At 43.8% G+C, this 15,036-nt stretch overlaps 1 long non-coding RNA gene across 1 annotated transcript in view; it reads right to left on the reverse strand.

Annotated features, from left to right (window-relative positions):
- Positions 1–684: 684 nt before the first annotated feature.
- Positions 685–15,036, reverse strand: part of LOC138581917 (uncharacterized) — a 336,680-nt gene continuing 322,328 nt past the window's right edge. The window contains exon 3 of the long non-coding RNA XR_011304870.1: positions 685–1,060. This is a non-coding gene — a long non-coding RNA (uncharacterized lncRNA). The remainder of the gene's footprint in view (positions 1,061–15,036) is intronic.

Below are 15,036 nucleotides of genomic sequence, written 5' to 3' on the forward strand. Positions count from 1 at the left end.
ATTGTACTTGGGCGCAAATCTGCTGCTGTATGCCTAGCAAAATTCATGTATATGCAGTGTCAATTCACATTGTGTGATAACAGCGCCCTTCACATGACATTGTCATGTGAAGTGTCATGCAATGACTGACAGTCATTAAGTGTCACTTTCAATGGCACAGTCATATAACTGGTGCTGTCATGTCACACAATGTGAAGTGACCCTTCACATTGTGTGTGTTGGCTGTGACTATATGTGCCCTGGTCCTGTATCACTGCACAATTTAGTAGTCCCTTGAAGCAGCTCTGTATCTTTGGCACATACAACATTGCACTGGGAACGTTGACATATGCGGCTACTAAAAGTGTATCATAATGTACCCATACTCAGTCACATGAATCAGTCACAGAATGCAACACCAATTCAACACTCTACTGTACCAAACCCACATACCACACTGCTAAAACATGGTATGCACTGGTTGCAGGACAGCACTTACTAGAGATGCTAATGCCAGCACTGTCAGTCAAAGCATGCTCCTGGTCTGTTGTGCACGAATCACCCACAAGGCATGCATAATAAAGATTGCCCACACTTACAGCTCAGGAAGTCTTCATTCTATTAAAGACAAGGAGGCGAGCATCATGCTTTACTTACTTTAATACTGCCACAACAGCTTTTCAACGTATCACTTTGAAACTTCCAACATTTGCGCTTTTTTTCCTTCCAGAACTAAAAAATAGCCAATCTGAGGTTTAAAAGTTCCATCTCTAGAGTTTACTTCCCATTTAAACTAAAACTCCCATACACCTCCAGGAGTGTAGTAGTTCTGACCCTATCCCATGCGCCAATCCGGTGATAGGTCATCCTATAAGAACCCTCAGTGCAGGTCCTTTCCTCTTTCTTTGCCTTGGAGATCTTCTGTAGCGAACTCAACCTTGTTATGAACGGTCACAACCAAACTTCCAACATAACTGTGAACAGAGTTCTTGAAACAGAACTGCCCTGTATCCCTGGGCGAAGTGACGAAGTTTGCCATGATGTTTCACTGTCTGCGATCAGGCTGCTTTCTGGTCCTCTCCTAGTAACAAACGGATAAATACTCATAAGGGTGACAAGACAAAATGTAACATTTGATATATATGCATCATAAGATCCTCTTTTGTCTTTCTGGGTGGGATATAATGCTCGCCTCCTTGTCTTTAATAGAATGAAGACTTCCTGAGATGTAAGCGTGGGCAATCTTTATTCTATGACAAGACAAGAGGCTTGCATTATGCTTGTTCAAAGCTAGCCACCACCCTATTCGTTAAGTCTGACACTGGCTTGAAATAAAATGTCTTAAACGTAGACTCAGAGGACCAATCGGCTGCTTTCATTATATCCTGCAGCAGCACCCCTGCTGAAAAGGCCCTACAAGCCATTGCGCCTCTAGCTGAATGCGCACCAAACTGGGACGTCTATCCCTGCCCATTGCATCACTTCGCGCACCCATCTCGCAATTGTCGCTGTTGCTACTGTATGATAAGCTTTCCTACGCGCTATTAGCAATTGTGTTACGCCTCGCGGCCTCAACTGCGCTGTAGCGGTCTCGTAATCTTTGATACATTGGGCCTCATTATGACCCTGGCGCTAAGTGTTTAACGGCGCCGTAAAAGGCTGCGGCGCTGTTAAACACTTAGCGCCTGATTACGAGGTCCCTTTGCGGGACCCGACCTTAATGGCTGGTTTTACCAGCCGTTAAAGTAGGGATCCGCAAAGGGACCTTGGTGCTAAGTACAGTACCGCAATTTGCGGTACCGTAATTAGCGCCTTTCCCATTCCCATTGAGCCCTATGTGGCAAAAATGGGAATGGGGATGGGCCATGCAGGAAGGGGGAATTACTGCCCCACCAACCTTGTAATGGGGTGGTAATTCCCCCTTTCTCCATGGTGGAGTCGGTAAGTTACCGGCATGGACCATGGTGCTATCAGCACCATGGTCCTCCGCCTGGGTCGTAATGAGGCCCATTGTGCTACACATAGTTTTTTATTTTCTGTAAAATAGGGATATGAGATCACTCGAGAATCTAATTTCGTTCACTTAGCTATCGTAAAGGCTACTCCTTCTGGATGGAATATTTTCCTGTGTATTTCTAGTGCTTTAACATCGGATACTCTTCTGCATGACGTGAGACACAACAACATTGCCAGTTTGCCTGAGAGTTGTGATCGGGATAGATCTTTATTGTCTGGCCATCTAAGAAAAAGTTGGAAAACTTCTTTGACGTCCCATAACATCGAATACTTTGGCTCTGGGGGTTTTCTCAACTTCATTCCTCTCAACAGTCGCAGAACTGCGGGGTGTTCCCCTATGGAGTTGCCTTCTTCTTGATCATGTCCCGCAGAGATCGCGGATCGCAGCACTCCTATTGTTCTAAAGGCGCTGCCTTCTTGAAACTTCATTGCTAAAAAGTTTAATGACTGCACTACAGGGGCAGAAACGGGATCCAAACTATTATCTGTGTACCAGCGGGCCCAGCTCTTCCATGCCGCGTTATAGCTCCTGATGGTGGAAGGCACCCAGGAATCTCTGATGCAGTTTGCAGCGAGTTGCGAAATGCCTGGCAACTCCCACACCTTGCAGACTACCAACTGTAATGTGCCCGTCGTTATGAACGGGTGAACCCTGCCGACTGGGTCTAGCAGAAGGTCCGGTTGCTGAGGAACTATTCTCAAAAAATCCGTAGAAAGTTCCATTGCTACTGGAAACCAGGGATGAGATTTCCAGAGGGGGAGTACTATTATTAGATCTGCTTGCTCCCTGCGAACCTTCGCTAACACTCTCGTGATCATGAGAAACGGAGGGAAAGCATAATTCAGCTCTCCGTTCCACAGTTTGAGAAAAGCGTTTGTGCCAGCTGCACCCGGGTCTATTCTCCAACTGCAATATATCTGAGTCTGCGCGTTCAGTCTGGACGCAAATAGATCTATGTGTACCGGGCCCCAGAGGTCTTGTAGTTTCTTGAACACGCTTGGGTGTAGTTTCCAATCGCTGGAGTCTACAAGATATCATGAATTCCAATCTGCTACCTCGTTCAGCGTCCCCGGCAGATACTCTGGTGTGACTGCGATCTGATTCTGTAGGCAGTAATGCCAGAAGTCTTTTGCTAATTCTACTAGCATTCTCAACTTTGTTCCCCCTAGTTTGTTGATATATCGCACTGCCGAGATGTTGTCCATTTTGAGCAGTACGCAACATCGTACTTTGTCTTTCGTAAAGGCTTGTACTGCGAAAGAGCCTGATTATAGTTCTAGACAGTTTATGTGCATTTTTAGTTCTTCTTCTGACCACTTTCCTCCTGTCTCTACGTTGTCGCACCTGGCTCCCCACCCGGATCTGCTCGCGTCTGATTCTATAACTATGTCTGGGGTGTCTCCGAAGATTGCTCGGCCATTCCAGGCTTCCATGTTCGAGAGCCACCAGTGGAGTTCTGAGATTGCTTCCTGGTCCAGCGTTACTAGCTGGTGGTAACCCAGCCCTCCTTGTAGATGCCTTATTTTGAGCCTCTGTAACGCGCGATAATGGACCGGCCTGGAAAGATTGCTTGAATCGAGGCAGCTAGAAGACCTACTACTCTCGCTAGAGCTCGAAGAGATATAGGGCCTCATTACACGGTAGGCGCTAAGGGATTACCGGCACTGGTAAGGGCACCGGTGCCGGTAATCCCTTAGCGCCCTACTACGAGGTCCCTCAGCGGGTCCCGTCCTTAACGCCTGGTCTGACCAGGTGTTAAGGACGGGACCCGCTAAGGGACTTCAGAGCTAATAACAGTACTGCAAATTGCGGTAGCGTTATTAGCTCCTTCCCCATTCCCATTGAGCCCTATGGGGGCTCGAATGGGAATGGGGAATGGTATTTGTCATGGGGACTTACTGGGTCCTCCAGGGACGGAATGACCTGGTAAGTCCCCATACCACCTACCCGGACCCGGTATGCGGTAAGGGAGTAGCCATGCCGCTAATAGCGGCAAGGTTACCTCCTCCCATGTAATGAGGCCCAAAGTCCTCTTCGCTATGACTATTCTGAGCTCCTTCTTTATCGCTTTCACTTTGTGATGTGGAAGCTCGAGGGTCACCTTGACTGTATCTATACTGAAACCTAGGAACTCTATGTGTTGGACTGGTACTAGCTGGGATTTGTCCAAGTTCACCAAGAATCCTAGAGACGTCAAGAGCGTGAATATCCATTGCACGTTCTTGGATAGTGTGAATTTGTCTGAACCCATGACGAGAATGTCATCTAGGTACACGATTATGCAAATACCTCTCTCCCTTATGGCTGCCGCTATGGGCTTCATCAGTTTGGTGAAGGCCCAGGGCACTGACTCTAGGCCAAACGGAAGGCACGTGAAACACCATGTTTCCCCTTCCCAAAGAAATCGCAGATATTTCCGAAACTCTTGAGCTATCGCGATTGTCAGGTAAGCGTCTTTGAGGTCTAATCGGAGGAGGAGATCTCGAAGTAGATGGATACCCTCCATCTTGAAGTGATTGTACACAATCCATTCGTTCAGGTTCTTTAGATTTATGACCGGTCGTACTTTGTCTCCCCTGTGTACTAGGAATATATTGCTGAGGAAACCTGGTCCTCCTCGTGTATCTTTCTCTATCGCGTTTTTGTCTACCAAATTGAGAATCTCGTTGTGTAGCAATGTGGCCTCCTGTTCGGACACTTGCATGGGATGAGGTTTTGTTCTCTGAATAGGGTCCCCTACAAAATCTAGTCGCAGTCCCTCTACTGCTTGCAGCACCCATGCATCGCGTGATAATGCTCGCCAACCGCTCAAAAATTGGAGGGTTCTCCCTCCCACGCGTACAATCCTTGCGCTCACCTCCTGAGGCATTTCTTTAGCGAATACCCCGCCAAAGAGCAGGCCTTTGGCTCCTTCTCCTGCTTCGTAAGAGGCCAAATCGCTTAGCTTATTGTCAATCTTTAAAAGCACTCCCCTCCTTCTCTCTGAGGACAGAGCACAGTTTGCGTTCCCCATTAAACAAACGGCTCTTTGCGCCCAGTTGACTAGGGCGGAGGCGTCTACTGGGTTTCCAGTGTCCTGAGCCTTTTCTGCCAGGTCCATTATTTTCATTAATGGGCCACCAATATCGAGGAGCTTATCTTGGCATCCTCGCCAGGCGCGGTCTATGCCTTTACGGATATCTCTTGCAGTCTTTGTGACAAAAGTAACCATCTTGGGGTCTAGTTCAGGTGTCTCTGCTAGTTTCCCTGGTAAATCTGGTCTAGGGCATTCTGAATGCATACGCAATCTTACTTCCCTATCCAGAGGCTTTCGAATATGCTGAGCCATATAGGCGGCAACTCTAGGCGACGGAACCCACTCTGAGGACTTAGGGTGTCTGAAAGCTTGTGGATCAAACATATCTGCTGTACCGCCTGGCTCCTGAGGATCCAACTCCTCCTCGTACTGATGATCAGCGTCTAATTCCTCACCTTCATCATCGGGCATATAGCCCTTCTCATTGTCCCCTTGATTATTCACCCCTGGGGCAGGGGGTCTGTCCTGGCTCTGCTTCTTCTCCAGGAAGGCTCTCTTTAGCCTGGCGACAGGGTCGCTATTCAATTGGGGAGTGGAATCCTCCCTATCTAGATTACTCAGGGGGGTCAAAGAGTGCTTACTCTTGCGAGCCGCTTTCTTCCCCCTGTGCTCAAACCCTTCTGTGGGGTGTCTGGCTGACAGCTCTCTCTCTGGGCTTTCTGCCTTTCTTTTTCTGGCAAGCAATGCTTGCTGTTCATTAAATACATCATCCAAAATGTTCATCCTTTGGCAATCGGCTGTACTCCCTGTGGCACTGCTTTTTTCAAAGAGTCTCCTAGAACTCTTTTAAAAATATGGGACAGGTCTGTGTCCTGCTGGTAAGGAGTTTCTTCCCACTCCTCCTCTGACCATTCTGGTGAGGTGGAAGGAGTGGCACCGGGGATTCTATAATGTGCCATATTGTTAGCAAGGCTAACTTCTTATGCTGTCAGCAAGGGATATTAATCAGCTCATATTGCAAGGATTCTTCTCGTAAAATATCCCTTTCCTTCTCCGGCGAATACATTTTTTTTTCTTTTTATGCTGTGTCAACAAGGCTTTCCTCTTCGCTCGGCTTACACTACACAATTGAAATTGCGGTCGCTCGAGCGGAAGAGCTCCAAGGGAATGCTGGGAAAATCTCCTCCCGCTCCCCTGGGTCCTGCTGTCCGCTGCATTCGATGGCGCGGCTTTGTGGAATGAGGAGCGGGGCCAGCAGCCTGAGGCGAGCGTGTTTGCTCGCGGCACCGACCCTGCCTCCCCTATAACCAAAAAACGGTATTCTTACTTCGCGCTGCGCTCCCGAATGAGCGAACGAAATACACACATGCGGCTCTACCCGCGTCGATACATCTCGTCATGTACTTCAAAAAAGGTACAGTTTTCTCCAAAGAGAAATGTATTATACGCGCTAATAATATCCCTTATATGGTTTATAAGCCTTACATTACTTTATTATCATTTACCATTAACAATTATTCTGGAGAATAAAACGTGAGGTACTTATCTCATGGCATCAAAAAGACGGGGCAACTGCCACCTCATGAAAGACTCTACTCTCCCTGTTTTCGAAAAAAGAGGCTATCCAGCAAGCAGATGTCAGGGAGAAGTTTGCCACTCCCCCCAACCTGGTGACCAAAATTGAATGGCCAACCAGGTCGTAGGCAGCCGATAAATCAAGCAACATTAGCATGGATGATTTGCTTTTATCTACATGTTCCAGAAGCCTGGACTTCAATTCAAGTAAAGCTGTCTCCATTCCATACCCCTGTCTTAACCCTGATTGACGAGAGTTGAGAATGGAATATTTGTTCATGTGATCTGCAATTTGCCCATATACGACATGGTCCAATATTTTTAGTAGAAAAGGTGTGTTGGTGATGAGCCTGTAGTTAAGCGGAGCTTCAATAGGTAAGCCAGGTTTTTTTTTATGTGGGAGTGACCCACACCTTTTTAAGTTCAACGGCACATAACCTTCCGCGAGGGAAGCGTTCACAAACTTGCAGATAGCCTCCAATAAAGTGGGAGGACATGTTTTAATTATAATGGTCGAGCGGGGATCATCTTTGCATTTAGTGGCTTTTAACTGTTCCACTACAACAGATAACTCGGTGACAGCTATTGACGAAAAGTTAAATTGAGGGTTGGTTGAGCATCTTTCAAACATCTCCTTCGTAAACCTCCCCGGGGGGAATGGATTGCCTTTCTTTTTTCGAATTATATCCAATCTCATGCCATTCAATTTATGTTGCATTGCTTCCTGGATTTCCAGGCATGTACCGTGCTGCATCTTTTACTAGACGACTAGCATTAGTGGGGGTTGTGGATTCTTGTTCCTTTAATATCTTAAAAAGTTCTTTCGTTTCTGATTGTGCATTCAGAATTCTACAATTCAAGGAATTTTTCTTATCATCCATAATTGCCAATCTGTAAACCTTAGCTGCTCCTTTATAGGCTGCCAGTGCTCCTGGGGAAGGACTGGATTTCCAAAAATACAACAGTTTCATCGTGGAAGATTTGAGGTTTTTCATCCATTCCTTAACCTTTCAAAATTTGAGAGGCGCTAGAGGGCTGGCAATATTATTCATATTAGATAAAGGGTTTTTGCCATCTCCTCAGGAGAGTCTAGAGATGTGAAACTGATCAAAGGACACAACAAGGGTTCAATTCTTTCCCATGTGAGCAGATTAAGGTTTCTTCACAGAGACTCTTGCGTTCTCCCACCCTTAGTTTTCCTCTGGAAATCTGCCTGTAAAGTGTACAAAGTAGTGGTCTGACCATGCACAAGGTGATACCTGAAAGTCCCTAGTGATGACCTTGAGGGTAGAGACCCAGTCAAAGGTATGCCCCAGACAATGGGTTGGCAAACAAACCATTTGCTCGAAGCCTAAATCAGCTAAGGCTAGCTCAAGATCAGTGGCCAGAATATCATCCTTATGCCCCAGCCAATAATTAAAATCACCCAATAAAAGAAAACTAGAATCGGGCTTTAAGATTGAGAGCAGATGATTAGACAGGGCGTTAGTGAAATCATCTGCCAGGGAAGGAGGTCTATAGATTAAAAGTATATTCGTGGTTGATTCAGCATTATGTCCAATTTTCACATGTAATGACTCTACACCTTTCATAATTTGTCCCTTTCTTTCCCAGATGGTAAGAGAGGATTAAAAAATTAGCGCAACCCCCCACCCTGCCATCCTCTCTATCTTGCTGTATCATATCACAGCCTTCTGGTATGGCCAGATTAAGGGAGGGGCCAGCTGCTTCATGCCCCTAGGTTTCAGTCATAGCACACACATCAATGTTTTTTTCTTCAATATATGTGGCAACCTCTACTGCGTGTTTCACTAGAGATCTTGAGTTAGGTAACAAACACAACAATTTATGGGCTGGTGCAATCCTGCGTCTATGGCTGTTATGTGGGTTGTGGACTTACCGTGGATGTGTGGGCTGTACTCATCACTTGTGCACTCATTCTTCACTGGCTGTATCACTCCCAAGGCATTTCCCCCACCCACACAGATCTGTATTCACCCACAACCTGCTCTCACATCAAGCTGCACATCAGCCACTCAAATGCAGGATTCTCTGATGTTTTATTATTAAGTCTGCCTGTGCACATTACTGAACTTGTGTGTCTACACAAGCCCATTAAGACGCGTTAACAATACTTTGAGATAGATGGGGATGCAGAATATACTCAAACATCAATAATCAAACTGACTCAGGAAATTTGCAAAGTGCGTCTGTTTTAATATCAATTATCTAAAAGAGGGCGTATAACGAACATCAAAGAACTCGCTCGATCTTCTCACTCAATGCATTTCATAAAAAACATGGCTTATATACTAAATATTCGTCATCATTGACGTCAATCTATGTTGTAAACTACAAAAATCTACTTGGGGATGTGATAGGATTATAGGGAACCTCTAGGTATACGTTCCATACTTGTTGGGAAAGTGATTGGGTCTCTATCATCAGGTGGGGCAACTAAGCCCTCCTCTAGTGCAGGTCACTATTAACGTCATCAAATACACGACGTTCCATTGGTTATACAAACTATAGGGCTCTCTACTACGTGTCCCTCTATTATTGGTTGGCACCCTTGCACCCCTCTGTAATATTCCACCTACACAAGCAGCACACAGGCTAACATTCAGGGGCTGGTGGGATGGTCATAACCATATCTTCCCATATCTTCCCACCAATTCGCCTGTCGTCAATCATCACTCTTGCAGACTACCAGTCAATTAGCTCTTAGAACACTGGCCTTGGAAATGTTCTCTGTGCCTGAGAATAAGAGGGAGTATAGGCATACTCTGTCTATTGGTTTCGATACAGCTCAACTCAGTATCTATTTTCATCCATCCACATGACTGAAGACCATGTTTCAGAGTCTTTCTGTATTTAAAATACTATTAAATGATGAACCTCTGGTGTCTTCAATCTTCTCACTTCTCATCCAAGACAGGAGTTTGTTCTTTTCACACATTCTGTAACTACTGCATAAACATTCAGGTTCACGGTGGCCTTGCCTTCCTGGTGCTGGGCCAACCAAGCCTCTCTTCAATTCACCTCTGAATGTCGATTGCTTTTCCAAATGTGACACACTGAACGCCTTTCTTTTCACAGGATCTAGCTCTGCTAAAATGCCTTCTGGAGTCATTCATAGTCCACAGATTCCTATGCATGTACGTTGGGGCATCGCTGCAATCTATTCATTACATAGCCATTATTTTAGAATACTTTGTCTACTTGCATTACTGCATCTGTACACTTGTAAAATGACTTGATATCTTCTTCGTTATTTCTGTTGCATGAGCATCTTCATCTCGAGCCCGAAATGTTGCTCATCTTTAACACCTCCTCCTTTGTTTCTATAGAATATCTACATTCTTCAGCCTCTTCTTCTGAGTGTGTCAGCTCTGCTCTGTATGACGTGACCAGTCTTCGCATTTGCTCAGTTTTCACACTTTTTTACGGGATTTCATTCAAATGGCCATCATATTATCGTGAATGTTTGTTTGGCTTCCTCAATGGGAATCTTACTTCCAAGATCCTTTTCGGTATCAGTATTCAGGCCTCCTCCTGCTTTCACATGCTCATCTTTATTCCAAGACTTTAGCATGCATTGTCCACTTGGACTGCAGTAGATCCATTTCCCCACATACTTCTTGTGATTCTTTTGGTACAGGAACTTCGTTCCCTCAGGTGCATGAATACTGGCCTTCACATAGTCTCTGATTTCTTCATCTGTTATCTCTTTAGTCGTCCATCCTGATTCAACATCAATCATAATCTTCATTCCTACTGCCTTCTTTGCAGTCTTCTTGCATTGTGTGATAATTATCCTGATCACACAAAATCCAAGCAATACCATCACTATTAGGTCTCCAAGAAACTTGAACATATCTGCTATCCATTGTGGAACCCACAGGAAGATTGATCCAAACCAACTGTCATGAGCAATGTCTTTTACTTCGTCTATCTTCTGGATGTGTAACTTTGTCAGCATCGTTATGGCGTCTGTCAAGGTGCCATTCTCATCATCATGAGAAGGTATGAATGTGCAACATGATTCTCCAATTTTGGCACAAACACCTCCATCCATAGCTGTAATCATGTCCAGGACATATCTGTTCTGAAGAGTCATCAGTCATATGGCTCTCAGCTCTTCCTTGATAGCATTGAATCCCTTTATAGTAATGTTAATCATCTGCAACAATTCCCATCTGGTTATTTGTAACCACTTAGTATTTGCATCCGTCTGGATCCTGGTCATTTATTTATTTATTTATTTATATTTATATAGCGCGCAAACAGCCCAAGGGCATTGAGGCGCTGTTACGTACAAGAGCTTAGTTACAAGGGCACAGGAATAGTAACATTCAATGGTAACATTCTGAGTACTACTACAAGGCATAATACTGATATTAAGACTGGTACAATTGGTCATAACAATCCTGCATATGCAATGGGTCAAATGAGAGGTATTATTTTTTTATTTTTATTTTTTAATTATTTTTATTGGTTTTTTACAAACCTTTAAAAAATAAACAAAAAGAAAATTTATATACAAAAGTTCTGAAAAACCCAATTAGAAAGTTCCTTCTTGAGAAAGAAAAGAAAAATCCACAGAGAGAGCTCCAATGGAAAGATAGACCGAAATATAGAAGTATAAAAGCAAGACGAAAGAAAATCGAGAAGGAGGCACATAGGGCACAATTCAAGACCATGGAGGCCCAAACACTCTTAAATTCCCAAAGTTCTTGCTGAACATTGAGCAACATTGTTGTTATTCTCGTGTTTTTCCAATTTTTTGATCATCTTTTCTAATAGAAAAGTCAGTTCGAGAGTTAGGCTACGTTCCAGGTCTTGATGCATGATGTCCCACCACTCCTCAGCAGACAAAGTTGGTCTTGCCACAATATGTCTACCCAAATGAAAAGAGCGTTCCTGTCATAATTGTGTACAAAACATAATAAGATGTTTCAGTGTTTCGATTTCCTCCCCACATAGACGACAGGTCAGCATTGGAGCTCCATCTTTATGTCGGATTGCCAGTGTTTCTCTTGTTGGAAATTGATTCAAATGAAATTTCATGAAAAGGAGTCTGCGGGCGGTATCGGGTTAACTTAAGCAAGTAGGATTGAGGATTATTTACTTTTCTTGCTTCAGCTGGACATGTTTTCATAATTCTATGAGTCCCTCGTATGTCCACTGTATCGATACAATCTTGCTGCCAAAGTAACGATTTTACTTTAACCGGATTCATATGGAGTAGCTCTCTGTTAGTGCTTAGGTCGCTTAGGGTCTCGTCACAACGTCTTAACCATTGAGACAAAATGCAACCAATCGGGCTTGTGTCTGCATTGCTTAAGATGTGATATTGGGGTACAGTTGGATCACTAGTTATCTTTCTGAACTCATTCAGAGTAGTCCACATCACCATTGCGTTGATTGACAACAGACTTAACTCGTATCTTATGCAAGCAGCTGGTACGCCCATTGGAAGACGCAAGACTTTGGACCAAAAGTGATGTTCAAGCGAAGATCATAGGGAGTCTGGACATCCCAGAGCACTATTGGCTCCATGTGTGATGGCCGGGATGAATTTCATTTTGTAGAAATCTATGACAGGTTTCAATGAATGTTTCCCAAACTTCCTATTAAGTATACAGGCCTGTGCTGTCAGTTGTTTACATTTCTCTTTTGTTTTTGCAACCCAAGGGAACTCATTAATGCTTGGCTGATGCACATGCCAAGGTACATGGTTTGGTCAACGCTTTTTAAAGACTCCTTCCCAATTCTCCATACAAACTTTTTCGAACCAAATCTCTTTCTGTTTTTTTTGAAGATCTTGCAGAGTTAGGATTACAGATTTTTTGGGATTCACAGTTAATCCGTTTTGAATGACATATTGGTCAAGGATGTGCAGTTTCCGTTGCAAACCTATTGGTGTTGAATCTAGTAAAAGTAGATCGTCCGCATACAGGAGCCAATTCACTTAATTGCCATTTATTTTTGGAGCGAAGGCATTGATGTTTTCAAAGGCTTCACCCAGGTCTGAGATGAACAAGTTGAATATTATGGCAGCAAGAGGGCAACCCTGCTTAACTCCTCTATGGGTTTTTTTTGGCTCGGAGAGGAGACCCTGTTGATTCAGTCTCACCCTTATCACTGTATGAGTGTGCAGTGCTTTGATGGCCAAGAGTAGACTGAGAGGGCAGTTCCAGGTCGCCATTTTCTTCCATAGTAGTTCCCTGTCAATGCTGTCAAATGCCTGGGATAAATCCACAAATGCTAGATAGATCTGCTTATTTACCCTTATGGCGTCCATTTTCAAGATATTCAATAGTAACAGATTTAGGCCACAACCGACACCTCGGACAAAACCAGTTTGTCGGAGGTCCAGATGTTTTGTAGTTTCGATCCATTTCATCAGTTGGTTTTGTAACTGGATAGCAAAGATTTTCCCCAGGACATCTAATAATGCTATCGGCCTATAGTTTTTAGGATCTGTTCTATTTCCATTCTTGAAAATGGGAATTACAATTGCTGATTTCCAGTTAGATGGAATGCTGGCTTCTTCCGTGACCTTTTTGAACAATAGCATGAGGAACCCAGACCAATCCTCTGGGTTTTGTTTTATTAGATGGTTGGTAAGTCCATCTGGACTCGGTGCTCTTGAAGAAGAAGCTCGTAGGATGCTCTGTACTATGCTCTCCTTGTCAAACTTTAGATCCCACTCATTGAGTATTGGTAATTTGGGAGCAGTTGTTGATCTACTTTTTCTGTAAACTGACTCAAAGTGATTGAGCCAATCTGCTTGCGGGACCATGTTTGTTTGAATTGCACTTTGTTGACAGTTCATATTATTAATCAGATTCCAAAAGTCGGCTGAGTTCTTATTGCTTAGCACCGCTAACATGGCTTCGCTGTCCTGTTGGTATTGTATGGATTTATGCGAAATTAGCCAATTTTTATAATGCTGCTTAGAGGCTTTTTTTGCATGCTGTCTCTGATCGAACTCAAGTTGAGCATGCTGTCTTAGTTCTTTCCTTAATTGCCTCTTTCTTACTGCAATTTAAAGATTGTAACAGTGTTTGGGTGCAAAGTCCGGTCTTTTTTAACCATTTTGGATGGTTATGAACTGTGTTAATACATCAGTGCATTCAAGACAGGGATCCGTTGAGTTGGTTATAAGTTTGTAGTACGAGTCTGTAATCCGCTTTACCTCATATGGCCTTATTTTCAGGCGAATTCTGTTGGACTCGACTTCAACTTGGTTTTTCCAGATGTTTGGTTTCATAACGGTCGGAGAGAGTAAAGTAAGTGTTAGCTTACTATGGTCGCTATTTGGATCTTCTAATACTGTTAGCGCCACCGAACGTTGGCACAGATTTTCAGAGATAAAGAAATAGTCTATGGTGGAAGTCGACTTTCCACTTTTCCAAGTTTTTTGTGCAGGAATATCTCCACTGATGTTCCCATTCGCCACTGCTATGTTTCTTTCTTGCATTGCGAAACACCATTTAACTGCCAGTTTTTGCGTTGTGGTCAATGCTACAGACTCTTTCACATCCCTTATGCACGATAAATTCAGATCACCACAGCAAATTATGTTGGGTCCTTGTTGCTGGCTGTTAATGTCATCGATTAAATCCAGGACTGTGTTCATGAATTTATATGGGCCAGCTTCTTTATGATGCCAGTATAAATTAATTATATTAAGCTGAGTTTTTTTCCGGGGATTAATTGAAGTAGCTTCTGCAATTATGTGTTGAATATATGGAGTATGATTGGAGGTACTTTTCACCTTCCATCCTGAATTTTTTTCAACCATCGTTATTAGACCAGCAGATGGACGGCCTTTTTTTCTAGCAATGGCCGGATTCATGACTATTTCATAGTCATCCGACAATGGGCATAAAGTCAGCCATGTTCCCTGGAGGCAGATCACTGTTTGATTCAAAAGACTATTTTTAGATTCGTTAAACAAGTGTGTGAAACCTCGGGTGTTCCATGAGAGGACATTCATATGGGGACTAGAACGTCCCTGATGGCATTAGCTAGATTGCCCTCCCAAAACGCCAGTAAGCCAGTTCCAGTTTTTTGGCGTGTCATTAACCTCCAGGCTTTGTGGATTGATGGTTTGGTCGTTTGCAGCTGAGGAGACAGATCCCAGGATTGTAATTTTGATGTTTTCTCCCAAACTAAATTTTTTTTGTGAGGGACTGTTTAGATTTTTCTTGAGTTCCGGCTTGTTGGCAGATGTTGCGGTGGCAACTTTATTGGGAAGTTTTGGGCTAACATTGTTTCCAAAGGTGACCTTATAGGTTAAAGGCAAGTTGTTATCCGTTGCTTCCATTACCTTTGTGGGGCAAGCAACCGCTACATTGTTTTCAGAAACCTCATGAATGTCAAATCCCAAGGATAGTAGAAAGGGAACTGCATTTAAAAGTAAATCACAGACAAGTCT

This window comes from Ambystoma mexicanum, chromosome 3q (genome assembly GCF_040938575.1).
Source record: "Ambystoma mexicanum isolate Mex_15411 chromosome 3q, UKY_AmexF1_1, whole genome shotgun sequence".
Taxonomy (NCBI): Eukaryota; Metazoa; Chordata; class Amphibia; order Caudata; family Ambystomatidae; genus Ambystoma; species Ambystoma mexicanum.